General features: G+C 45.4%; 1 protein-coding gene and 1 long non-coding RNA gene across 18 annotated transcripts in view; one reads left to right on the top strand and one right to left on the bottom strand.

Annotated features, from left to right (window-relative positions):
• Nucleotides 1-2,018, top strand: part of LOC121040427 (uncharacterized) — a 2,059-nt gene extending 41 nt beyond the window's left edge. Inside the window, exons 1-2 of the long non-coding RNA XR_005795285.1 lie at nucleotides 1-1,003; nucleotides 1,126-2,018. The exon at nucleotides 1-1,003 is cut by the window's left edge and continues 41 nt beyond it. This is a non-coding gene — a long non-coding RNA (uncharacterized LOC121040427). The remainder of the gene's footprint in view (nucleotides 1,004-1,125) is intronic.
• Nucleotides 1-25,851, bottom strand: part of RBFOX2 (RNA binding fox-1 homolog 2) — a 288,313-nt gene that overhangs the window by 234,167 nt on the left and 28,295 nt on the right. The window contains exon 1 of one of the 17 annotated variants that reach the window (XM_040490952.1): nucleotides 10,275-10,358. The exons of the other annotated variants lie outside the window; for them this stretch is intronic. The gene's annotated coding sequence lies outside the window, so the exon portion shown is untranslated. Of the gene's footprint in view, nucleotides 1-10,274; nucleotides 10,359-25,851 lie in introns of those variants that run through there. 17 annotated transcript variants of the gene reach the window in all.

The following is a 25,851-nucleotide window of genomic DNA, read 5'->3' as shown; positions in this document are numbered from 1 at the left end:
GGAAGGAAGGAAGGAAGGAAGGAAGGAAGGAAGGAAGGAAGGAAGGATCAGAAAGTACCCTATCCTCAGGAAATGTCTCATCTATTGGAGAGACACAGAGCAGTTCAAATTTGAAGGCTGGCATTGTAAACCACCTGAATTTATAAATGTTAAGTAAGTTTACATCTACAGAGCTTCGAGAAGCAGATCTACGCAAATCACCCCCAGCTTAGGCTGTCCCCGGCACAGGAGCTCTGCAAGCCACCACAACTGGCTGTACCTATGGAACAAATTCTTGACCCGAGGCTGGGTTGCAGGGATTAAGAACCAGCTGAGCAAGTAAAAGGTTTGCGACTAGAACTGTTGCCTGTCCCCAGCCTTGCCTTGGGCCACGCCCGCAGCCACAACCAGAAGGGCAGGAATTCGCTCCAGGCACATGTAAGGTTTCTGGCAAGAGGCGCACACCGTGGGGTAGCTGCCTTTATCTCAGGTCGGGTTTCCTCCATAACTAAAACTGGTCAAGCAGGGGTCTGGTTCTTAGAGGGCCTGTTGTGTCATTTCACATGTTAGAAGTGGAGAGACAAATAATCCTATAAAAACTGAGCCGGCTCTGCCTAGTCTCCCATCCGGGTTAGCGCTTCTCCCGCACCACTGCATAGCGTGTCCCACGTGGGGAAGCTCCCTAAAAACATGCCCCTTCACTGAGTTACACCTCCCCCCTCCCTAAACTGGCAAGACTTCAAAGGCATTCAGAGAGAAGTAAGAGCCTCCCACATGGGGTTCCAGAAACAGCCAAGCTGAACTGTAGGAGGCGCATCAGAGGCACCCAGCCCGCTCCCTGAACACTAATACATTTCAAATTCGGCCCAGAGAACTTGGCAGCTCGGCTGGCTCGCAGACCAGCTCTAAACACAACTGGACCGGGCAGGATTCTTCACGGCAAACAGCAGTGGAGGGGGCCAATCAAAACTCCTGGCCCTGCCAAAGAACTGCAGGCTTTTCCTTAAAGGGAAAATGCTTCAAGGTACGCGTTCCTGTGTGTGTGGTTGTGAGCAGAGAAAAGGAGTATTTTTGGAATTTCTACCTCCAGTTAACTTTACTCGTATCAATTCCTTTTCCCGTATTTGTCCCCCTCTACAACACCAGCATCGCCGCGGGGCGTAACGAAAAGCAAGTCAGGACTCAACAGAAAGACGACCACAATCCGGACACTACATTTGACCAAAGGAGGCACGGAACGCCTTCTCATTTTAGGAGAGAACCCGGACTCACCCTTACAGCTGCCACTGGAGGGCAAAGTTTGGAGACTTCTCCCGAAGATTCCTTCCCTAGATCCTCGCCTTTCCCTACTGCCTTATTCCCTTTCTCTGACCCAGTCCCCCCTGTCATTCGGAACTCTGAGTCAGCCGAAATGCTCCAGCAAACTGCACGCTGATTCAAGGATTTCAAAACCAGAGAAAGCGTGGGACGGGGAGGGCTTCTCTAACAACCTGCAGCAATTCTGTTCTTCTTAAGCTTCCAATTCATCATGGAATGGTACTTTTGTAAAATGCAAGAAAAAGAATCACTAGGGGTAAAAAAAAAAAAAAAAAAAGGAAATTTTAAGAAACAAAGACATACAAAATACAAGCCCAAACTTGTTATTATTAGGTTCGATACTCATAAAATTTCTCTATCAAATTGCTACAAAGTTTCTCAACGCTCACAAGCAACTTCTATACCTCTCTTGTAATGAGTGAACTGGTAAGAAACCACGTGGGAGAATGCTGGTCTACAGAGGGCACCATGATTAGTCCCAGGGCAGTGAGAACAGACCAAGCTTTGGTGCCACCCAGGCCTAGAGATGAATCCCAGCTCAATCACTTAACTAGTTATGACTCTGGACATGTTATTTAATTTCTCGGACTCTAAATAAAACAGGAATGTAGTATCACCAAACACTCTTGCAAGGTTATGGAAGGATCAGGAAAATGTAATGCCAAGGAGCCCAGCACAGTGCCTGAATCAGACTAGGTATCCAATAAAAATAACTATGTTTATCACGTTTTTCCAGAGATTTCCTTTCATCATTCTCTTTTAATCCAAAGGCAATTCCAGGGCACCTGGGTGGCTCAGTCGGTTGAGCGTCCAACTTCGGATCAGGTCACGGCCTCACGGTTCGGTTCGTGAGTTCCAGCTCCGCTTCGGGCTCTGTGCTGACAGCTCAGAGCCTGGAGCCTGCTTCAGATTCTGTGTCTCCACCCCTCTCTGCCCCTCCCCTGCTCATGCTCTGTCTCTCAATACTAATAAATAAACATTTAAAAAGTGTTATTATACAAAGGCAATTCCAATTCCAGTAAATCTTAACCTTGAGAGTTAGTATTTTCATAGCGAATTATAACAGCAAAAGCCAGATCTATGATCTCTTACTCTCCTTAGTATCCTTTCCCCTTTGGTGTCAGAACCAAACATTCTTGTGCCAAAAAATGCATTCCTATTTGATTTCTAGTGTTTTCTGTTTAACTCAAAATACATTCGAATTGGAGGTATAGTCAAACTCTTTCTTACCAATCTAACCACCAATTCTGCTGTAAACCCAGTTTTGCTATATTATACTAAATATTGAGACCACACAGGACGAATGATTTTTTTTTTTTAACGTTTATTTATTTTTGAGACAGAGAGAGACAGAGCATGAACAGGGGAAGGTCAGAGAGAGAGGGAGACACGGAATCGGAAACAGGCTCCAGGCTCTGAGCCATCAGCCCAGAGCCCAACGCGGGGCTCGAACTCACGGACCGCGAGATCATGACCTGAGCTGAAGTCGGACACTTAACCGACTGAGCCACCCAGGCGCCCCAGGAAGAATGATTATAAATTATGTAGAAGACACACATAATGACAAAACCCTGTCACCCCAGCCTGGTCTGAACTCTAGTTTCTTAGGCGCTGAGGCCCTCCTTCACAACTGTTCTTAAAAATCTTAATTTAAGTCCCAGCTCTGCTACTTCACAGTCCCCATAATCTTCAGAAAGCCACATTCCCTTGCTGAGCCTCTCTCTCTCTTCCCTGCCCAGTGAAGCTCCCCATTTGACTTTACCTAGGTTCAACTCTTCCTTCCTTTCTTTCTTTCCTTCCTTCCTTCCCCCTCTCTCCTTCTATTTATTCATTCATTCATTCATTTATAGCATGCACACAAGAAGGGAAAGGACAGAGAAAGAAGGGGAGAGAATCCCAAGCAGGCTCCGTGCTCAGTGCAGAGCCCAACGCACATGGCTCTATAATACAACCTCGAGATCCACAAGAGCCGATATCAAGAGGTAGATGCTCTACCAGCAGAGCCACCCGGGTGCCCCTAGGTTCAACAGTTTCAACACAATCCATGCCAAAGCCCCCTGGCTCCTCTCGTCCTCCTTGTCTTTCTAGCTTGGACAATTCTAGCAGCCATTCTCTCACCAAAGGCCCTGGCCACTACCATCACCCCTCTTATTTTTCAGTCTGTCCTTCCTTTCTTTCCTCAACAAGTACCCTCAGTAAGTCACTGGGAGGAGGCAATTAATGCCACCGGATCCTCCGGGATCTCCACCTCCCCCCCTCAAGCCTACATTCGTCCTCTTACAAAGATTTCTCCTGGTATTCACAGCATTAAGGCTATATGGAAAACCCTGAAGAATCCAGGCCAACCTTTCTACACACTAAAGAAGCTATATTTGCAATGTAAAATTACAGAAATGGGAAAAGATATTTGCAAACACCTAACTGATAAAGGACTGGTAACAAGAATACATAAAGAGCTCTCAAAACTCATTAGGGCAACAAATAACCCGATTTTTACAATGAGCAAAAGGTTTAACAGACCCGTCATCAAAGAGATATGGATGGCAAATATGCAAATGAAAAGCTGTTCAACACCATTAACATTTAGGGAAATAATCATGAAAACCGGTAAGAGATACCATTACAAACCTATTGGAATCATTCAAGATTTTTTTTTTTTTTTAATCGACAAAACCCGGTAGTGGAAAGGATGTGGAGCAACCGGAACTGCCTCATACATTCGGTGCTGCCGGGAATGCAAAACTGGTAAGCCTTTTGGGAAACACTTGGGCGGTTTCTTCTCTTCTCTTCCCTTCCCTTCTCTTCCCTCTCCTCCCATTTCTTTCTTTCTTTTTTTAAGTAGGCTTCATGCCCAGCACAGAGCCCAATGCTGGCTCAAGACCTGAGATTAAGACCTGAGCTGAGATCAAGAGTTGGACGCTTAACCGACTGAGCCACCCCGGTGCCCCGAAATTTCTTAAACAAGCTTAAGATATGACCAGCAACCCCGCCCCTAGGTATCTACCCAAAAGAAATGAAGATAAATGTCCACACAAAAACCATATACACAGAAATATTTATTGGAACTTTATTCATGATTGAATTAAGCTAATAACCCAGTGACCATCAACTGGTGAATGGAAAAATAAATTGTGGCACATGCATCGATAAAGAACTACCAATAATAAAAAGGAACAAATCACTAATATGTAAAATGGGACGGATGAATCTCAAAAGAACACAAAGTGGAAGAAGCTAGACTCAAAAAGCTACACAGTAATTCCATCTATATGACCTTTTAGAAAAGGCAAAACACCATAGGAATAGAAATCAGATAAGTGACTGCCAGCAGCTCGGGATGGGAAGAAGGCTTGACTAGATGGGGACCCAAGGGAACTCTTTATGGTAACAAAGTATTCTGTGTCTTAACTGTGATAGTCGTTACATGACTGTTACATGAATTTTGTCAAAATTCACAGATATGCGTATTTCAAAGGATGAACTTTACTGCATGTAAACTATACTTTGATAAAGAAACAAAAAAACATAAGTCTCCCTCAAAAAATAACAGCCTTCTCCTTTCATCATAAAGGAGTCAGCTGAAGATGCAGGTGGGCCAGAGGACAAGGAATTATAAAGAGGCACAGGCCAGCAGGCCCAGAGCCTACGGTCACAGAGTGTTTCAGGGAGCTGAAGGACTATGATGAGGCAGGGAGGCCATCTCAAAAACCAGGTCAGAGGGCCCAGTGACTGAGGATTCCAAGCCATGAGGAGTGGGGTACAAAGGTGGGAGAGACAACCTCCATGGCTGGAAAACTGGTTACACTGAGCAGATAAGTAAAATGAAATAAGTAAATGTACTGAGGATAAGAGGAGCCAAGTTTTTCCCTACTTGAGAATATAGCTGCAAAACTAGAAAAGAGGTTAGCTGGACTTAAGATGGGCTTATCAATATACGAACTCTGGCTTTATGATACAACACTCATGATTTTACAGTATAAAATCTTAATATACACACATATATATTCACACACATACAAACATCATATATATATATATACATATCTGCACACACACATAGGAATAGAGAAATAGTTACAGATGTATGCATATATGGTATGTGAGTGTACATATATATTTTCTGACTCTGTCTGCTGAGAGAGCCTAGAGGCAGTGACACCCCAGCAACGATGTGTATACCTCAGCACCCAGATTTTGGTTTCTAATTACCATCCTCCATTTAAAAGAAGCAGGGCTCCTTGGAAATGGCTGATTCCAAGGCTAGAGCAGGAAAAAAAACAAGATAAGCCTGGAAAATCTCGTGTCAAGAAATGTCCCATGAATGACAGGGTCAAGCCAACAGGACAAAGGAGCCAGCATAAAGCAGGTCCCACGGGCTAAACTGAGGACAGCTGAAGCATCAGAATATAGAATTACAACCTATTACAACCTACTGAACAAAACAGGATACATGAGTCTCTGCTGACAGAAATAAACAAACAAATGAGAAGGGAAAATTCTTCTTTAAAAATTTTTTTTAATGTTTATATTTATTTTTGAGACAGAGAGAGACAGAACATGAGCAGGGGAGGGGCAGAGAGAGGGGGAGACACAGAATCTGAAGCAGGCTCCAGGCTCTGAGCTGTCAGCACAGAGCCTGACGTGGGGCTCAAACTCACGGACCGTGAGATCATGACCTGAGCTGAAGTCAGACACTTAACTGAGCCACCCAGGTGCCCCGGGAAAATTTTTCTTTACAGTGGAATGTCAACTAATAAATACAGACAGAGAATCACCATTTGGCAACTATCACAGAAGTGGCTGGTCCAGGAAGGAGCTGTCACAGCTAAGGCTGTGAGCCTGAGGTCCGGTGAGGACCACTTTCCTGATTTGGAGAGCATATCCCGGCTATAGAAGACAGTCTTACTAGGGGGAATACGCACTGGCGTGTTTCACAGTGAAGGGATATCATATCCACAGCTTGCTCTCAAAACTCGAAAAATAATAACAGAGAGGGGTGCCTGGGTGGCTCAGTCAGGTAGGCATCCAGCTCTTGATTTCAGCACAGGTCATGATCTCCCGGTTTGTGGGACTGCGCCCCGCATCAGACTCCACATTGATAGCACAGAGCCTGCTTGGGATTCTCTCTCCTCCCTCTGCCCCTCCCTTACTCATGTTCACTCGCGCTCACTCTCTTCCCCAAAATAAATAAACTAAAAAAATAATGGTAAATACTATGCATGAACACACACACACAAAGAGAGTGGACAGTGGAGCAAACGCAATAAAATACTAACTGGGAGATCTGAGTAAAGAGAATATAGGCCTTTTTAAAGTTTTTCTCTTTTGGGGAGTTTTGGTTTTGGTTTTTTTCAGTTGTTGTTCGGGCAACTTTTCTCTAATTGTGAAGTTATTTCAAAATAAATGAAAAATTAATAGTCCTCCAATGCCAGGAAGTACGCAGGGCACGACAGAGTTTACCTTCACAAAAAAGCTGATCCTGAAGCTCAGAAAAGTGAAAACCTGGCCCCAAGTCCTCCAGCTAACAAGTGCTGGCCCCACCCTGAGGTCTGCCAAACCTGAAGGCCTTCAAACTCTGCTACGGCACCACGCCACCTTGTTCCCCAAACGGGTGACCGCTGTTTGCAGAGGGACAGGCCAACGTGTGTGCTGACCACTGAGGATGTAAGAAGAATCAGACCAGCCCTGCCCTCGAGGAATTCGGTCTGACAGAGATAGCCAGCCAGCCTTGTAAAGTAATAAAGGATTACAGGTGCCACGGTTGGCCTTCTTACGCGGGGAATGTTGGCCCTCACTCTGTCCGAAGTTCTGTCTGACCCCTTAGAGGGTCATACTTTGCGACGGACAGGACAAATAGACCAGTGGCTACAATGGGATGCGTTTAGGTCATGGAAGTGAAAGGCCTGTGTCTCATGAACATATGAACACACACACACACACACACACACACACACACACACACACACTCCTCCAAGGGCTGAACAGCCCTAAAGAAAAAAAAAACGAGGCGTGGGTAATCCCAGTATATTTGAGGAGTCTCAAACTATTCTTCTCCTTAGGTTTGCATCATCCACAGAGGTAGTCTAAATTTTGTTTAAAGGGGTCCTTTTCTCAAGTAGTGATTGCGGGGAGATTAGAACTGTTTGGCCCAGTTTTGACTTTGGACTACTGCCAGAAATCATACTCTTAATTTCTAGTGGTTTTCTACTCAAAGCAGAAAAACAACTATTATGTATGAAAAACAGCAAAAGTCTGAAGCTCTACCAAAGCACCAAGAATCAGGTTTACTAGGCTCCCTGCTTTGATGACTCTGAAAGCCAAATTTACTCCCAGAGGAAGTGGGTTTTACCATCAATTATGTGTAAATTAAGTGGTTTTCTTCTAGTTATAAACCAACTGGGGACAGAAGGGATACTGTGCCTCCTGCTGTTCTCCTAAGTTTTGCAAGTAGCCCAGGTTCAGACCGTACATCATTTAAGTGAAGGGAAGGAGGAGGGCACGGGCTACACGGCGGTAACACAACAGTAGGCATGATAATCACTGCCTTCAGAACACATAATTTGGCAAGGGAGACACATAAACAAAAAGAGTGTTACAGAACATCATCGAAAGAACACCTTCCAGATAGGAGTGGGAAGGGGAAAGTTTCCTTGAAAGGGGAACACCATTCAGCCGAGATCGAAGTAACGAGACATAATTAACCCAAATTTCCCAGGTTTGTGTACTCACGTGTGTTTTACTTGGTGGAAGATTTCCTGAGCAGGCAGGTGAAAACTATACAAGGAAAGATATGTCCGAAGGCAAAGAGGGGAAAGAAACAGCAAGTGATTCTATGTTGCTGGGACAGAAATACCAGGCAAGAACCCTGTGAAAGGCCTTCAGAAATGGAATAATAAATGTTTCATTGTCACAACAACTCCCTGGCCGTCGTTAGGAGCTCCTGTTCACTGATGAGAAAGGTGGCCTGGACAAGCTCACGCCACACAGAAATGGCAGGTCGGCCATCAAACCCATCCTCTTTCTTTTTCATCCCCCTCAGTTTTACCCAGAACAGGACTAGTTCCGCAGATTCCCAAATCACCTTTTCCCTGGATATGCCAACCCTTGCAATTTAACCCTTTCAAAATCCAAGCGCTCTCCAAAGTTCATTTTAGCTCCATTTAGAAGCCGGTTCCTCGCTAAAATCTGGTTATACTCGTGTGTTCACCAATGTGGATTTCAACAACAACAACAACAACCACAATTTCCCCTTATGCTGCAGGGGCCCCAACAGTTGAAGGCAGCGCTAAGAAGACAGCCCACACAGAAGTCGTCGTCCGCCCTGTAATGCACAACACATCAGCATCTACTTTAGCTGGCAGCAGGAAGAGACAGAAGTTAGGACCCCACAATTATCCCTGTAGAGCACCACGCGAAAGGAAATGCAGGCGTAAGAGCTACAATAATGGCAACACAAATAGCCATCTGTGCTTAGAGCCAGTCATGCCGAGAGCTTTTAAACACCCACATCCCTAATGCCTCCCTCTCCCCCCATGCAGGTGGGCCCATTCCTTTCCATTCTTTTCCAACCCACATAATTTCAAAGGAATAGACAATCCACTGCCAGGAGTGGAGAGCAAAGAAAGCTAATGTAATTTTTTTTTTTAATGTTTATTATTTTTGAGAGAGAGAGAGACAGAGACAGAGAGAGCACAAGCAGGGAAGGGGCCCAGAGGGGGTGACACAGAATCAGAAGCAGGCTCCGGGCTCTGAGCTGTCAGCACAGAGCCCGACGCGGCGCTCGAACTCACAAACTGTGAGATCATGATCTGAGCTGTAGTCGACCGCCCAACCGACTGAGCCACCCAAGCGCCCCAAAAGCTGCTGTACTCTTGCACATAAAAAGACCACTAAGGGAGGGTCCTAACTCCCCACCCTGTGTTCTATCCATTAAACCAGTATTTCCCTATTTCTTCTACTGTCTAAACACACAGTGACGTCACTCCTATTACATCTCCCAGGCCCGGTTCCCTGCCACCCACCCTGCCCCGGCTGGATTCGGTACCCTCTGCCCATCTCAGCATTCACTCACGCTCTCAATGCACATCCCACATTACACCTCTGCTTGGTGTCAGTCACCTCCCCCTCTATACTGAGCTCCCAAAGACAGGGAACGTCTCTCTGCCTCCTTCCACACCCTCAACAGCCAACACAGTGCTAGGCATGCAGGCTCTGAATGAAGGGTCACGCGGCGCATACGAGAACTGCAGAACGAAACGGGAAGTGGGCAGTGGAAAAGGAAATGGTTGGACAGTAATCTGAGGTCTGAAGATCCAGGATATCTAAAGAGAAATCATGGTACGGTCTCTACACTGGACCAATATTTTGAGCGCAACATCCACATAAGAAAATCACCCTTTAGGGTCACCTGGGTGGCTCAGTCAGTTAAGCGTCTGACTTCAGCCAAGGTCATGATCTCACAGTTCGTGGGTTCGAGCCCCACGTCGGGCTCTGTGCTGACAGCTCAGAGCCTGAAGCCTGCTTCAGATTCTGTGCATCCCTCTCTCTCTCTCTGCCCCTCCCCAACTAGTGCTCTGTCTCTGTCTCTCAAAAACTAAAATTAAAATGTTGAGAGAAAGAAAGAAAGAAAGAAAGAAAGAAAGAAAGAAAGAAAAGAGAAAGAAAGAAAATCACCCTTTAACAGTCGGTAATAGATTCGCAACAACAGGAAAAGCTACCAATCCCACGGGAAAAACAACAACTAACCATAATCATCAGTGCCACGTCCCCTGAAGCAGTACAGTATCGAGAACAGCCTGCACGACCACCACAGCCCTCCCCCCTCCCAGCGCCGGTTCTCAACACAAACAGCTCTTCGGGGCTCCTTTTTTTGATTTCTGTCTTTCGGGGGAAACTTTTTTGCCTCCCGCTCCCCCTACCCTTTCCCCTCTCCACTCTCCCAACAAGCTACCAGAGAAAACAACGAATATGTGCAGTACCCAAGAATCTTCAGAAGACACATCTCCCCAGTTCTCCTCAGTTTATCCTGAGAGCCGCTGGCAAGAAGGGCTGGCGGTTTGTTCCCAATTACAGACTTCGTCTGGGGACGAATGGAGCCAGGAAGTCCTCAGCGAGGCGCTGGGAACAATGGGAGATCTCAAAAACATACTTTGGTAACACACTCCCCCAGCGGCCTGCAGCCCTGCAACTGCCAGGCTTCTAGCAGCAGGCTCTTCCTGGACTCTAACCCAGCAGCCAATTCCACCGCTGGGGACATCCACTCTCCCCTCTTCCTTTCCAGGTATGCTTGTCAAAACCCAACAGAACCTGACAGAAAGGTAAGCTGGGGAAAGGGTCTGGTAAGGTCCTGGGAGCGTTTCGAATTAAACCCTGAGCTGTACTTTTTCCTGGTTTTTCTTTGCTACGGAAGCGCAAACCACAGAACTGCTGCGAAGAGGTGCTGATTTTTGCTAAGATTTTATTTGCAATCACTGTAATGAGATGTCAAAGCTGAAAGGAACCTCGGGAAAAAACTCATCGGGTCCCCACGTTTCACAGATGGAGAAATGCCCAGAGAAAAACTGCCTAACTGCGGTTACACAAAGGAATTCCCTAGAATGTCACATCCTAAATGGCAAGAGCTACACCTAATCCATCTCCAGAGTCCCAACACCATGCTCCGCGCTTCCTAAACGGTTGCTGAACTGAACTAAAATGAACACAAGTAATTAGTGGGAAATCTAGGGCTGTAACCCACAATGCTGTACTTCAAGAACAGTGTTGGGGCGCCTGGGTGGCGCAGTCGGTTAAGCGTCCGACTTCAGCCAGGTCACGATCTCGCGGTCCGTGAGTTCGAGCCCCGCGTCGGGCTCTGGGCTGATGGCTCAGAGCCTGGAGCCTGTTTCCGATTCTGTGTCTCCCTCTCTCTCTGCCCCTCGCCCGTTTCATGCTCTGTCTCTCTCTGCCCCAAAAATAAATAAACGTTGGAAAAAAAAAATTTTTTTAAATAAAAAAATAAAAGAACAGTGTTTTTCCAGGGTGTCTCGGCGGGGCGGGGGGGGGGGGGGGGGCTCAGTCGGTTGACCATCTGACTCTTGCTCTCGGCTCAGGCTGTGATCTCGCGTGGTTCGTGGGGTCGAGCCTACGTTGGGCTCTGTGCTGACAGCGTGGAGCCTACTTTGGATTCTCTGTCCCTCTCGCTGCCCCCTCCCTGCTCTCATGCTTGCACATGTGCACTCTCCCTCTCTCGCTCAAAATAAATAAACTTAAAAAAAAAAAAGGTGTTCTTCCTTTCTAGAGGACTAGAAAGCTGGAATCTCTGGATAATTCATATGTACAGCAGACCCCATGGAATTCAGACACTCTCCCTCAAAGAACTAGGTACACTTCCTTTATCGACACCACCTATAACATTTCCAATCCCTTTATGTTCCAACTGATTTAAAAATCATACGTCTCTAAACTGACTTCCTAAAATACTCCTTCTCCTCCACTGTGAAAATATTTTTAATACAATTTTTTTTATTGTTTAATGTTTATTTTTGAGAGAGAGAGAGAAAGGGAGGGAGGCATGGAGGGAGGGAGGAGAGGCAGAGAGAGAGGGAGACACAGAATCCAAAGCAGGCTCAAGTCTCCAAGCTGGCAGCACAGAGCCCGACATGGGGCTCAAACTCACGAACAGTTGAGATCATGACCTGAGCTGAAGTCAGACGCTTAACCGACTGAGCCACCCAGGCACTCCCACTCAGAAAATCTGTTAATAATTCTCTTTACTTTCTTTTTTTCCCAAGTTTTCATTTAAATTCCAGTTAGTTAACACACAGTGTAGTATTAGTTTCAGGTGCAGAATTTAGTGACCCATCACTTCCAAACAACACCCAGTGCTCGTCACAAGTGCCCTCCTTCATCCCCATCACCTATGTAACCCTTCCCCCACCCACCTCCCATCTGGTGACCATCAGTGTTCTTTAGGGTTAAAAGTCTGTTCCTTGGTTTGCCTCTCTTTTCCCCCCCACCATGTTCATTTGTTTTGTTTCTCAAATTCTACACATGAGTGAAATCATATACGTTTTTCTCTAATCTTCAATTACTTTCTTAATGACTGTCCCCTTTGATTCCCTCCCTATACTTCAACTTACCCCAAACTACAACAACTACCTCCCTTCCTCTGTGCCCCCACTGAAGTCAATGATTCTCAGCCTTGGCCATGTACTGGAATCAGCTGGGGAAGTTTTAAACAATATGAATTCCTGGGTCCTACTCCAAGAGTTCCTGATCTAACTGGCCAAGACGGGGTATGGCCAAGGAATGAAATTTTTAAAAGTTCCCCAGGTGATTCTAATGTACAGCTCACTAATGTTGCCATACACGCTCAGAAATTCACTATGTGGTCCATTATATACCCAAAATATAATCTGTTGTTCTGGATTTGCAAGCTACTAGACTGAAGGCACATCAGAACCACACCCTTGATTCACATCTGTCATGTAATACTACTTTAGTAAATATGCCGATAAAGCTCTACAAATCACTAATGACAATGAATGGCCAGTATCCCACTAAAAGACTGTAGAGGAGGGGGGAAAGCTGTACTGGAGTCTTTTGACTCAGAAACACATTTAGTTTATAATTTTTGTTTTTGTTTTTTTACCAAGGACCCAAGGCCTTCAAATCCAGATGGTCTTTCTGTTATCAAAAATAGCTTTTTGTGGGGCACCTGGCTGGCTCAGTCGACAGAATGTGAGACTCTTGATCTCAGGGTTGTGAGTTCAAGCCCCACACTGGGCATGGAGCCTACGCTTAAAAAAAGAACCTGAACAAAAAGAGCTTTTTGTGGCCAATCTCCAAAGAAGCATAAGAACATACCATGTATTTTCATGCCTCAGTTCATACCAATATTTCTGTCTGGAACGACCTTCCCCTATCTGCATGGAAAACTCCTATGCATCCTTCAAAGCCCAGTTCTGTCTATTGCCTGGTTTAGTCATTCATTCCCCAAAACCAGAAATCTACTCAGTGTCAGGAATTGTTCCAGGCAATGGAGATACAACATTGTACTAGATATAGTCACTGGTCTCACAGTGCTTACGTTCTACTTGGGAAGCCAGATAGTAAACAAGAAGGCAAATTAAAATAAATCCAGATGGCGGTTAAGTGACATGAAGAAGATAAAGCAACACAACATGACAGAGTAGGGGTGGGGAGTAGTAACTTTCCCCAAAGGCAGACTTATTTGATCTTTTAAGACTGAATCAAGAACAGGGAGCTTTCCTGTATTCCTTTTACATTCCCAGCATTTACTCTTAGTACCTACACAATGAATATTCTAAATGAATAAAAAACATAAGGGGAAGAAAAAATGTAAAAGTAAAAAAAAAAAAAAAAAACCTGTAGAAATAATCATCGTAATCAACTTCAACTAAGAGTCAAGAAGCAGAGCACCTGGGTGGCTCAGTGGGTTAAGCGTCCAACTTCAGCTCCAGTCATGATCTTGCGGTCTATGAGCTCGAGGTCTGCATCAGGCTCTGTGCTGATGGCTCAGAGCCTGGAGACTTCTTTGGATTCTGTGTCTCCCTCTTTCTCTCTGCCCCTCCTCTGATCACGCTCGCTCGCTCTCTCTCTCAAAAATAGATTTTTTTTTTAAAAATTTTTAATTGAAAAAAAAAAAGAGTCAAGAAGCATGAATCCTCACCTAAATTTTTCCCACTACCTACAAGATCTGGGGCAAATCTCTTCCTCTCATCTGTAAAATAAGTAGACTGGATTAGACTGGAATTATAATGCTCACCAGAGGCAAATAAAAAGTGAAGCACACAAGCAGAGGCTGTACAGGACTAGAGTGAACAGGCACTCCTAAGGGGAACAGCCACTATGCAGCTCCCAGAGTGTACCCCGCAGGAATGTGGGCCCACTGGTGCCTCAAAAAGCCAGAAATCTGGATTTCATGTGTGTTCTCCCAGTGCTTAAATATTAAATCCACATGCCTTCAAAATATTGTGTAAGCCAAACAAAACCCCACGTATAAGGGCCAGACCACACATCTCTGGTTTGCAACCTCGGGACTAGACCATTCTAAACCGTTCTGGTCTTGACAGGGTTCTGTCTCAAGAAGAGACAATAAGACTGGAGAACAAAAAGAGAAAAGAACAGTCCCCCAGTCTCTGTCCCCAGTGTTCCTATCAGATCACAGAAGACTCTTTTTTTTTTTTTTTTTTTTAATGTTTATACAGAGGGAGACACAGAATCCAAGGCAGGCTCCAGACTGAGCTGTCAGCACAGAGCCCGATGCAGGGCTCGAACCCAGGAACCGGAAGATAGGACCTGAGCTGAAGTCAGATGCTCAACTGACTGAGCCACCCAGGTGCCCCAGAAGACTCTTCTTAATTCATCAGGCAGTAAATTCTCATTGCCCGGAAAGAATATTTTGCGTGCTGGACAATAACAAGATCCATCCCAGCCTCTCCTTTAGAGCAGTAAGTCTGCTGTATTTTTAGTGATCTGGAGTGAACCGTTGTGCTTTTGCCCACGTGTGCTCAATAAATATTCCTATCCTAGGCAATCAGGAATGCTTCAACAGAAGCACAACTCACATGCACGCACACAGACACACATACACACACACACACACACACACACACACACACACACACACACCACAAAGCAAGGAAATCAATTATGCTGAAGACTGGCAAGATGCCCCAAAGACACAGCAGGAATGTGATATGAACAGCAGGATGAGGAAGGAGAATGAATAATTCAGACTCCCTGATTCACTTAACAAAGTTCTGTCAAGCACAAGCTGAGACCCACGGCCTGAAAAGGCAACCTGAGCTCACCAAACGGAAAGCCTGCCCCGAGGGTGGGACAGGGAAGAAATGACAGACCCGCCCCTAGAATAAGTCGAGTCATTTTTCTGAAAGCCAATGCATCATTGAAAACCAAAGTTGACAACAGATGATGTTTTCTTGTCATTCGCGCAGGGAAAAGAGCATGCATATTTTATTTATGCCCACCCTCTTTAAGAAGGCCTCCACTAGACTAGAAAGCCAAAGTAAAGAAGAGAACAGGAAAGGCAAAAGAGAAAGCATCAGCCAGAATAGTTAAAAGTACACAGACGTTCTCCCGGCCCCTACTGTCCTATCCCCCTTCTGAGGTTGAGGAAAGTTACCAACACCGCCTTTAAACTAGCAATGGTGAGCCATTTACCAACTACTTGTCAACTGCTTAACCTAAGTGAAGAAATGAGATCCAGATCTCATTTAGTTAAGAAGACAGATCATCTATCCTGAATATTAATCAGTCTTCATAAGCTGTTTGTTGGAAACGAGGGTTTTGTATACACATATATTTAAAAAAAAAAGAGAGAGAGAGAGAGAGAGAGAGAAAGCTGCTACACAAATGGCCCAGGGGAGAAAAACAAAGGCAAAGAGCCCAACTTGTTTTCATGTGTCTCTGTGATCGGTTCGGTGTGTTATTATTTTATGGTTTTAAATGGTTTTAAAAGTCAGGTGTTGGTTTTTAATGACAAGAGTGAAATACCTTTCATCTTTCAGCATTTAAATCCCTCAAATCTATGGTACACACTGGCGCAAGCCCTTCTTTCAGCCTTGCATCTGTGACATGTTCCTCGTAAACAACACACCAAGAATGTGTTAACTCCTGGAGGCCCCAGTACTAAAAACTGCGTTGTTGTCAAAATCAAGGAAAGAGTAAACCTGAGGCGCTGCTCACATCCTTCCAAGGCGGTGAAAATAGAAGAGTCTCTATGCAATAAATGGATCCTACATATTATACTAGTTGAGTAGCAGAAGACAGATTTTATCAAGCAATTACTACCACAACCAAGTGTAGTCTAGAGTAAGCTCACGACTTTAGAAATCATTTTAGGGGCACGGGGGTGGCTCAGCTGGTTGACCGTCTGACTTCGGCTCAGGTCACGATCTCATGGTTCCCGAGTTCTAGCCCTGCAATGGGCTATCAGCGCGGTGCCTGCGTTGGATCTTCTGTCCACATGTCTCTCTCTCTCTCTCTCTCTCTCTCTCTCTCTCTCTGCATCTCCCTCGCTCACTCTCTGTCTCTCTCAAAAATAAACTTAAAAAAAAATCATTTTAAAAATTAACCTGATTCCTCAAAGTTACCAAAAGCAACGTCTACAAAATTCAAATGGCTGCTGAAGAGATGCTTCAGCCCTAAAAGCAAAGAAACGGCATTTAATGAGGTAATTAAACTGCTCCTTCTGGTGCTGATAACCAAATTTTCCTAACTGCTTCAGGTCAACCCCTAGGCAATTAATCTATCATCCCATCACAGAGCCTGTGATGCAACAGCACTGACTCCAACCAGAGACCCTCCTGAAAACAGTGACTGCATCAGATGGAGACTTTCTGCCCACATTCTATGTTACAGATCACAATTGAAGAGTTCACAAGGCAAGCTTCCAAGGGTCACAGACAGAAAGGGGCCTCTAATTTCCAAATGCTTAATGCCAGGAGCTTCTGGAAATTAGATGTTACAAAGTCTTACCTGCCATTTCTTTAGCCACAGAACAAATAAGACTGCTGTTGATCAACTTTAACAAGTTACAAATGGATGACAATCCTCCCAGAATAAGCATAAAATTTCTTCTCTTATTTGGTGAGTGTGGAGTAATGAGGATTTTTCTTTTTTTGTTGTTAAAGCTCCCCAGATGATGTTAATGGGCAGCTAGGACTGAGAAATGTGGATCTACCTGGTGTGTGTGTGTGTGTGCGTGTGCGTGTGTGTGTGTGTGTGTGTGTGTGTGTGTGTGTGTTTTAGTGTTTATTTTTGAGAGAGAGAGAGAGAGAGAGAGAGAGATAGAGAGAGAGAAAGCATCAAGCAGGAGGGAAGCAGAGGGAGGTGGGGGACAAAGGATCCAAGGCGGGCTTCACAGTGACAGCAGAGAGCTTGATGCAGGGCTCAAACTCACGAACGGTGAGATCATGATCTGAGCCAAAGTCGGACACCTGACTAAACCACCCAGGAGCCCCTGTCTACCTCTTTTGAAATAAACCAGCTAGGGGTAAGGTACTTAACTAGTGAGATCAAGTAATATATTGAAAGGAAGTTTTGACCTTAGAATGTGACTTTGTTTGAAATTATTATCTCTAGCAAAAGAACCAAATGCCACTCAGTGATCATCTACCCTGAAAATCTGGGACAAGTATTCTATACAGATAAGATTCTTGCAGTTCTAAAATCCTATAATCTATCCAACCATTAACTATCCAATAAATATTGGGCCTACTATATATCAGTCACTGTGCTAGATATGGGATTTAAAAAAAAAAGGGGGGGATCAAAGCATAGTCCCTACCCTCAAGGAACTTACAGTTTGGGAGGAGGTCAAAGTAGACACTTACATATACCGTGAGATAAATGCCAGGAAGGCAAAAGTACAAGGAATTATAACAGCAGTCAGGGAAGTTACCCCACTGGAGATACTCAGCGAAAGGTTCCCAAAGCACGAACTTTAAGATGAGGGTTAGTGTGTAAAAGGTGGAAAGAGAAGTATTATACCAGTAACTTCAAGCAGGGGAGCCTGGGTGGCTTAGTCAGTTAAGCATCTGACTTCGGCTCAGGTCAGAATCTCACGGTTCACGAGTTCAAGCCCTGCATCAGGCTCTCTGCTGTCAGTGCGGAGCCAGCCTCGGATCCTCTGTCTCCCTCTCTCCCTGTCTCTGTCTCTGTCTCTATCTCTCAAAAATAAGTAAACATTCAACAAAAAATGTAGAAGTAACTTCAAGTAGAGCTGTACGGTCCATGCATGAGTGGGTCAAGGGTCTAGGAGATGAGCTAGGAGCCAGATCACCGAAGTCACTTGAAGGGCACTGATATAATGAGAGGTGTTTCAGATGAATCATTTCTAAGAAAGGCCACTGAGATGCAGTGACACGGGCTGGAAGGGACAAAAGTGAAGGCAAAAAGACCCCTGGGTAAGCAGTGGCACTGGCCACAGAGCTACACAAGAGTGGAGTTCTGGAGAAAGGGCAGGCAGGGAGGGATGAGTTACAGACATGCTGGCTTTGCAGTACCTACAGGGCACACGAGCAGGTGGAAACTGCCATCGGAAGTGCAGGAGGCAGATCTAGGCTACAGATAGCAATTTGGAAGTTGTCAGCATCTAGATGATGAATAAAGCCTTCGCTGTGGATGAGCTCACCCAAGGAGAGCACATGTCACAGAGGAAAAGGCCTAGAGCAGAATGCTGAATGACAGCAACCTGTAAGTGGGGGCTGAGGAAGGGTCATGGAAAAGGCTGTGGCGGGGGAGGGAAACGTGTTAAAAAGGATGGTGCCAGAGGAAGCCAGGGGAAGAGGGGCATTTCAAGGACAGGGAAGACAGAAAGGACATTCACTGGGTTCAGCCACAGGGGTTGTTATTGGTGACGTCGGAGGAATGGAGTTTAAACGTTGTAGTCGAAGAAGAAACCAGACTTCAATGTGTTCAAAGGATAAAGACAATTATGTCAAGAAGCTGGTTTTGTAGTTTGTAGAAGGGAGAAGAGTAAAGAGCAGCCGGAGGACGGAGGAGACCAGAGGATTGAATACGCTAGACTTTATTTAATGAGAGAGGCATATAGAATGTTGGTAAGAAGAGATACAAAAAGGTAGATTTAAAAATCCAGGAAAGGGGCAACTGGGTGGCTCAGACGGTTGAGCGACCGACTTCACCTCAGGTCATGATCTCATGTTCATGGGTCCAAGCGCCACATCGGGCTCTGTGCTGACAGCTCAGAGTCTGGAACCTGCTTTGGGTTCTGTGTCTCCCTCTCTCTCTGCCCCTCCCGTGTTTGTCTTCTTTCTCTGTCTCTCAAAAAAATAAAGTAAAACGTTAAAAAAAATTTTAGGGGCGCCTGGGTGGCTCAGTTGGTGAAGCGGCCGACGCCGGCCCAGGTGGTGATCTCACGGTTCATGAGTTCAAGCCCTACGTCAGGCTCTGTGCTGACGGCTCAGAGCCTGGAGCCTGCTTCGGATTCTGTGTCTCCCTCTCTCTCTGCCCCTCCCTAGCTCACACCTGATCTCTGTGTCAAAAATAAATAAACTTAAAAAAATTTTTTTTCATTTAATAAAAAATAAAAAACAAAAATGCAGGAAAAAGATCCAAGCAGGATTCACCAAAGGAAGAACAATACATCTTTCACTGTAACAGACACAGTTTGTAGGTTTGATGGCAGGAAATTAAGAGTTTCAATTTGATATCTTCTATTTCATCTATAAATTAAGAGACAAGAATTCTGGGGACGGGCATCCAACTCTTGATCTCAATTCTCGTCTTTTTTTTGAGAGAGAGAGAGTGCACTCGAGCTGGGAGGAGGGGTAGAGGGAGACAGAGAATCTTAAGCAGGCTCCATGCTGAGCACAGAGCCCAACACGGGGCTCGATCCCACAACCCTGGGATCACTACCAGAGCCGAAATCAAGAGTTGGACACTCAACCGAGCCACCCAGGTATCCTTCAGCTCAGGTCCTGATCTCAGGGTACAGATTTCAAGCCCCATGTTGGGCTCTGCACTGGGCATGAAGACTACTTTTTAAAAAAGAGAGAGAGAGAGAGACAAAAATTCTTGCTTAAGTGAATGGAAAGTGAATGGAGGACCATGAGGAACGTCTGAGACAGCTCTGGAGGCAAATCCCCAGGAGAGGTCACTCAAAAACACAAAGCCTGCCACCAGGAGTCAAGGATCCAGGAATCGCTGAAAACCACAAAGACAGACAGTCGCATCCATCTAGGCCTGGGTTTTGCTAGTAGGTCAAACAAAGTGAACATAAAGAGAGACTACCGGCCAAAGCGTGGTTTAAGCAAAAGGCCGAGAAATCTAAACGAGGGAGGGGGGGAGCAAAGTCGGGGGGGGGGGGGGATTCACAGGAAGGGAGAGAGCGCAGAGAGGGCCAGTGTATGGACTTCTCAATGACGCTGGAGATGAGACGCAGAGGTAGCTGATGAACATGAACAAGAGAACTGGAAGACGGAAGGGTGTTAACGAGGAGATGAGATGTCCATCTTTCAATTTTCAGAAATGAAGCAGTTCCAGATGGACAAGATGGAGGGCGGGTCCTCAGAGCAGGCGGTTCCAGTCAGGGCGCGGTTCCAGTCAGGGAAGCCCCTCAGTCAAAGAACTCAGAGGCAGGCGCCGGATCAGTCATCCGCACACACGCTGGGTCTCCTATCCCTCGTGACAATAAAGGTCGAGAGAAAGCCCAATAACCGGTGCCAACATTAGGTAGTTTGGGGTTTTTTTGGTTTTTTTAATGAGGAAGAGAGGCAAGGCAATGGATAAATGACAGCACTGAGTAAGGGAAGTGGGTAGATGAGCCAGATTACAGGAGCTTTAAAGGAGCAGGGAATTTCAATTTCGCCCAAGGGAAGAAGATTAGACAGGAATCCTGGAGAGGAGAGACGCCAGGATACCCACCTCCCTAAAGCAGAAGAACAAAAAACACCCAGTAGGAGGGGGATGTGATGTTCTCGGAAAGAAATGGGATTTAGTTAAGAGGAAAGAGTAGATATGAGTCCGTGAAAAGGCTGAGGATGGGGAGGACTGTTTACGAATGCAACAGGAAAAACGGGACAGTCTATGAGGGGAGGAGCCGCCGGAAGGTCAGGTCAGGAGAGAAAAATCACAGTCAGGCCCGAGGTCACAGGAATATACAGATGGCCAGAGCTGCTTACATCCTGGATGCTGACCAAGGAGTGCAGAGTTGAAAGGAATGATTGGTTTGCCTGCTGCAGTTTCTTTAAAAAAAAAAAAAAAAAAAACAGTCCCAGTAGTTTCTTAATAGAAAACTGGACGGCTGCAGAAGGACTTGGGCCTTTTGCGAGGAGTTCACATCAGCCGGGTTTAAGTGACCTTCTGGAGAGCCTTAACTGCAGGCCAAATCAGGCTCTACCGTACAGAAAACAACGGCAGCCTCTGGTCTCTCGAGAGAGGGGGCGCCCTTGGGCCCTGCAAGGAAAAAGCCACGGCCCAGAACACCTATTTTGCCCGGCAGACAAGAACACTCTCTGAGCAGAGTCAGTCAGGATGTGGACCCATTCACACTGACCAGAACACACACCCGGTTTAGGCTTCTGGTATCAGGGACTGATGAACCAATAAATAACGTCAAATAAGTAATGAGAGGCTCAAGATTCAAGAACTTGGATGCCTCTAATAAAAAGCATTAATAAGCTAGACAATTACACTTTTACAAATCTAACTTATGTAGCTGCTCCTGTGCTAAGTGCTTACTTGTAATATCTCATTAGTTTTCACAAGTCTATGAGGCAAAAACTATCATTAACATTTTACAGATGAAGGAACTTAGCCTCAGAGAAATTAAGAAAACTCGTCCGAGGTTATCAATGTACTAAGCAGCAGAGCCGGTAGGACTCTAAACCCCGAACTCTCAACCACTGCGCTCTAAGCCTCTCCCAGCCCCAGTGGGTCCCGCCACCAGGCCTGAGTTCATATCCTCTTGAATATACAACGCAGAAGTTATTATTAGAACACAAAGAAATAAAAAGCATGAAAGCGAAGAAAACGAAGTCTGGTTACAGAGACAAGAGATAAACCGCCCCCCCCCCCACACACACACAAAGGAAAGCAACTATTCAAAATTAAACTTTTTTTTTTTAATTTTTTTTTTCAACGTTTATTTATTTTTGGGACAGAGAGAGACAGAGCACGAACGGGGGAGGGGCAGAGAGAGAGGGAGGCACAGAATCGGAAACAGGCTCCAGGCTCTGAGCCATCAGCCCAGAGCCCGACGCGGGGCTCGAACTCACGGACCGCAAGATCGTGACCTGGCTGAAGTCGGACGCTTAACCGACTGCGCCACCCAGGCGCCCCCAAAATTAAACTTAAGTACCAAGATTATGATAATGATAACAAGGATTGAGAAGACAGCCAGACTCCACAGATTTTTGATTTTCTGTCCAAGGCAACAAACTTTCCAATACAACCCATTCATCTACGCCTTCAGACTTCTCAAATGGAAAAGATCACGCTCGATTCCCTAGGAAGTACCTGAGTAAATCATACCAAGCCATCAGAAAAAAACTGAAGTCAAGTGGTTTTAAATGAATCCCTGCTGTCCTGAATCTTGAGCCCTATTCTGACCCAACCACTTTCCCATACATACCTCGTTTCCTTGTACTAAAGCCCCATTTTGATGGAGGCCAAAAACTGACCCTCCCTTATTACGTCCACTGGGCCACTTACCCTGTAGGTCTTGCCTCCTGTGTCAGTCTACACTCCAGAAGTGTGAGGCTGAGCCAAAACTAAAACAGCTATAGGGAGGGGAGGCATGGATGGGTCCATCTTGGGAAACTCGGCAGCGTGTTATTTACACACTCTTATTTAACAGTACCTTTGCTCCCACGTTCCGGTTTAAGCTACCGGAGCGTACCATTTATGTCCCTGCCAAACATACCTCTCCACCCCTCACAACACCTTCACTCAGCCTCCTGCACCAGTGAACTCACCTCCGTGCCCCTACTTGGAGCAGAAAACAGAATGAGGCCCTGCTTTACTTTCAAACCTCCCAGAGGCAGAATGATACAGAATGGTTCCTGAGTGCTCTGAATCTTAATTAAGAGAAATATAATATCCACATAATAACAACACATTTACCATGGAATATCCAGCCTTATTCTGCTACTAAAAATCAACTGAGGCACACACCAGTATTCAAGGCTCACGCAAAGCTGAATTCATCCTGGCCTCCCCGTTGCCCGACCAAAAAAAGACAATTTTGATTACAGGTCAGAGTTGGCAGTCTCAAAATGGGTAAAACTGTTCCGAGCAACACTGCTGAGGTAGCAGGTGAGGGTAAACTGGACTTCAGCCACTGAACTCTGACCATTTTCAGAGGCGGTCAGTGAAATCCAGGTACACTAACAGGGGAAAACAGCAGACAAACAGAAAGTGTAGCAGTTTCAAAATATGTCCACAAATTCCTATATACTATATACTACTCCCTTCAAGGAGTGAAGCCTAAAAAAAATAAAATAAAATAAAAATTAAAATAAATTAAAAAACTGGAGCCTAATTTTCCTCTCCTTGAGAGGAGGAATTGGACTCAGACACTTGCTTCTAACAAAATAAAGCAGAAATGATAACGTATCCTGCAGGCACTAGGTCATTAAAAGCACTGCAACTCCCCCCTTCACCTGCTCTCTCCCTTACTCGATCTCTCACTTGATCACTCACTCTAGGGGGAAGTCAACATAAGGTAGGGAAGACACTCAAGAAGCCTAAGGAGAAGTCCATGTTGGAAGGAACTAAAGCCAGCGGGGAACTGACACCATGCCAAGAGCCGTGAAACGAACCATCATGGAATCCTCCGGCCCCGGTTCAGACTTCAGATGAGTGCGACACCAGCAACTGCCTGACTGAAACTTCATGAGGGATCCTAAGCCTGAACCGCACAGCTAAGTTGCTCTCAGATTTACGACCCACGGAAACTGTGACATGATAAAGGTGTGTTGTTTCGAGTCAGTAAGTGTAGGGGTAATATGTTCTGGGGCAAAAGACAACTATTACAGAGGGCATGTTGTAGCACATCGGCTCGTGAGTCCCAAACTATCACTTGGCTTCTGGAAAACGGACACTACCAGAGAGGAGCACACCAGTTGTTCAGTAACTTCTGTTTAGAGCAGAAATATAACGACAGCAAGAAATACAGGCCATTTACTTAATTTGAAATTTTCTAGTTAACAGCATTTAAAAAAGAAACCAGGTAAGGTGAATTTTAATATAATTTAGGGATCCAACACATCCAAAATATTAGCGTTTCAACATGTCAATATTTCAACAATAGTCAATGATTTGTAAATCTTCAATGAAATTTTTTTGCACTGGTCTTTAAAACCTAGTGGGTATCTGAGGGGGTGCCTGGGCGGCTCCGTTGGTTAAGCGTCCGACTCTTGCCTTCGGTTCAGGCATGATCTCACGGTTTCGTGAGTTCGAGTCTCGCGTCAGGTGCCTGCTTGGGATTCTCTCTCTCCCTCTCTGTGCCCCTTCCCCGCTTGCAATGCTTCTGTCTCTCTCAAAATAAATAAATAAACTTTAATAAATAAATACACAAATACATAAACAATAAGCAAATAAAATCTAGTGCGTGTTTACACTCACAGAGCATCTCCGTTTGGACGAGCCATGCTTCAAGACCACGACAGACACAAGTGGCTAATGGCTTCTGTATCAGAGCAGGTCTAGAGAATTTTTTTCTGCAGCTTGCTACCCTTTAAGAAATGTGAGTGTAGAGCTCAAAGAGATCAAAGTGAAGAATTTTTCAAATACCTAAAGAATTTTTAAAATTTTCTTTACCGAGCTGTATCACTGTATAGGTTCCCACGCTGGGAAGGAGTGGCCTTCATGGAAGGAAGGAGGCGGGGCAAGGGCAGTGCTTACTGTTGGGAAAGGGAGGGACCGCTTTGAAGAGAAAGGAACACACCCTCCTACCAAGAATCAGCTGGAGTAGGGACAGCATCAGCTGAATTTTTTTTTTTAATTATTTTTAATGTTTATTTACTTTTGAAAGAGAGAGAGAGAGAGAGAGTGCACACACGAGCGAGCAGGGGAGGGGCAGAGACAGATGAAGACCCAGAATCCGAACAGGCTCCAGGCTCTGAGCTGTCAGCACAGAGCCCAACGAGGGGCTCGAACTCACAAACCGTGAGATCATGACCCAAGACGCTTAACCGACTGAGCCACCCAGGCACCCCTAGCATCACCTGCATTTCTAACCGACACTTCCCTCAGCTCTCACTCAGCCACCCATCTCACACACAGCCCTACGTCCCACTGAAAAGGAAAGTTGTAGTTTGCTCTGAAGCAGATCTGGAGGGGGAAAAAGAAAAAAAAGTAAAAGAACATTTGGCTTCAAACGTCCATGGATGGATGAATGAATAAAGAACATGTGGTATATAGAGACAATGGGGTATTACTCGGCAATCCAAAAGAATGAAATCTTGCCATTTGCAACTACGTGGATGGGACTGGAGGGTATTATACTAAGTGGAATTAGTCAGAGAAAGACAAATACCGTATGACTTCACTCCTATGAGGACTTTAAGAGACAAAACAGATGAACGTTAAGGAAAGGGAAACAAAAATAATATAAAAACAGGGAGGGGGACAACACAGAAGAGACTCTTAAATACGGAGAACAAACACAGGGTTACCGCAGGGGTGCTGGGAGGGGGGAGGGGCTAATGGGGAAGGGGCACTAAGGAATCGACTCCTGAAATCACTGTCGCACTAGATGCTAACTAATTTGGATGTAAATTAAAAAAAAAAAAAAAATTAATAAAAAAAGGAAAAAAATCAAAACAAAACAAAACAAGAACATCTGGCTTTCTCCAAAACCACTTCTCCAGCTAACACACTGGCCTCCCCTCCCCCAGCAATATCCTCTTCTCAGCTCGCTGCCGTGAAGGGGGACCAATCGAAACCAGAGCGGTCAGCCGACCGTAATCTCCACAGGAACATCTACTCTGGGGCCACCAGAGTCCCCCTCTCTCTCCTCTCGCTCCTACTTCTTGAGAAGCTAGATTTGAACCGCTGTGGAAACAA

This window comes from Herpailurus yagouaroundi, unplaced genomic scaffold, assembly GCF_014898765.1.
Source record: "Herpailurus yagouaroundi ecotype Mexico unplaced genomic scaffold, PumYag 182, whole genome shotgun sequence".
Classification (NCBI taxonomy): Eukaryota; Metazoa; Chordata; class Mammalia; order Carnivora; family Felidae; genus Herpailurus; species Herpailurus yagouaroundi.
This window is presented reverse-complemented; position numbering and strand designations above follow the sequence as displayed.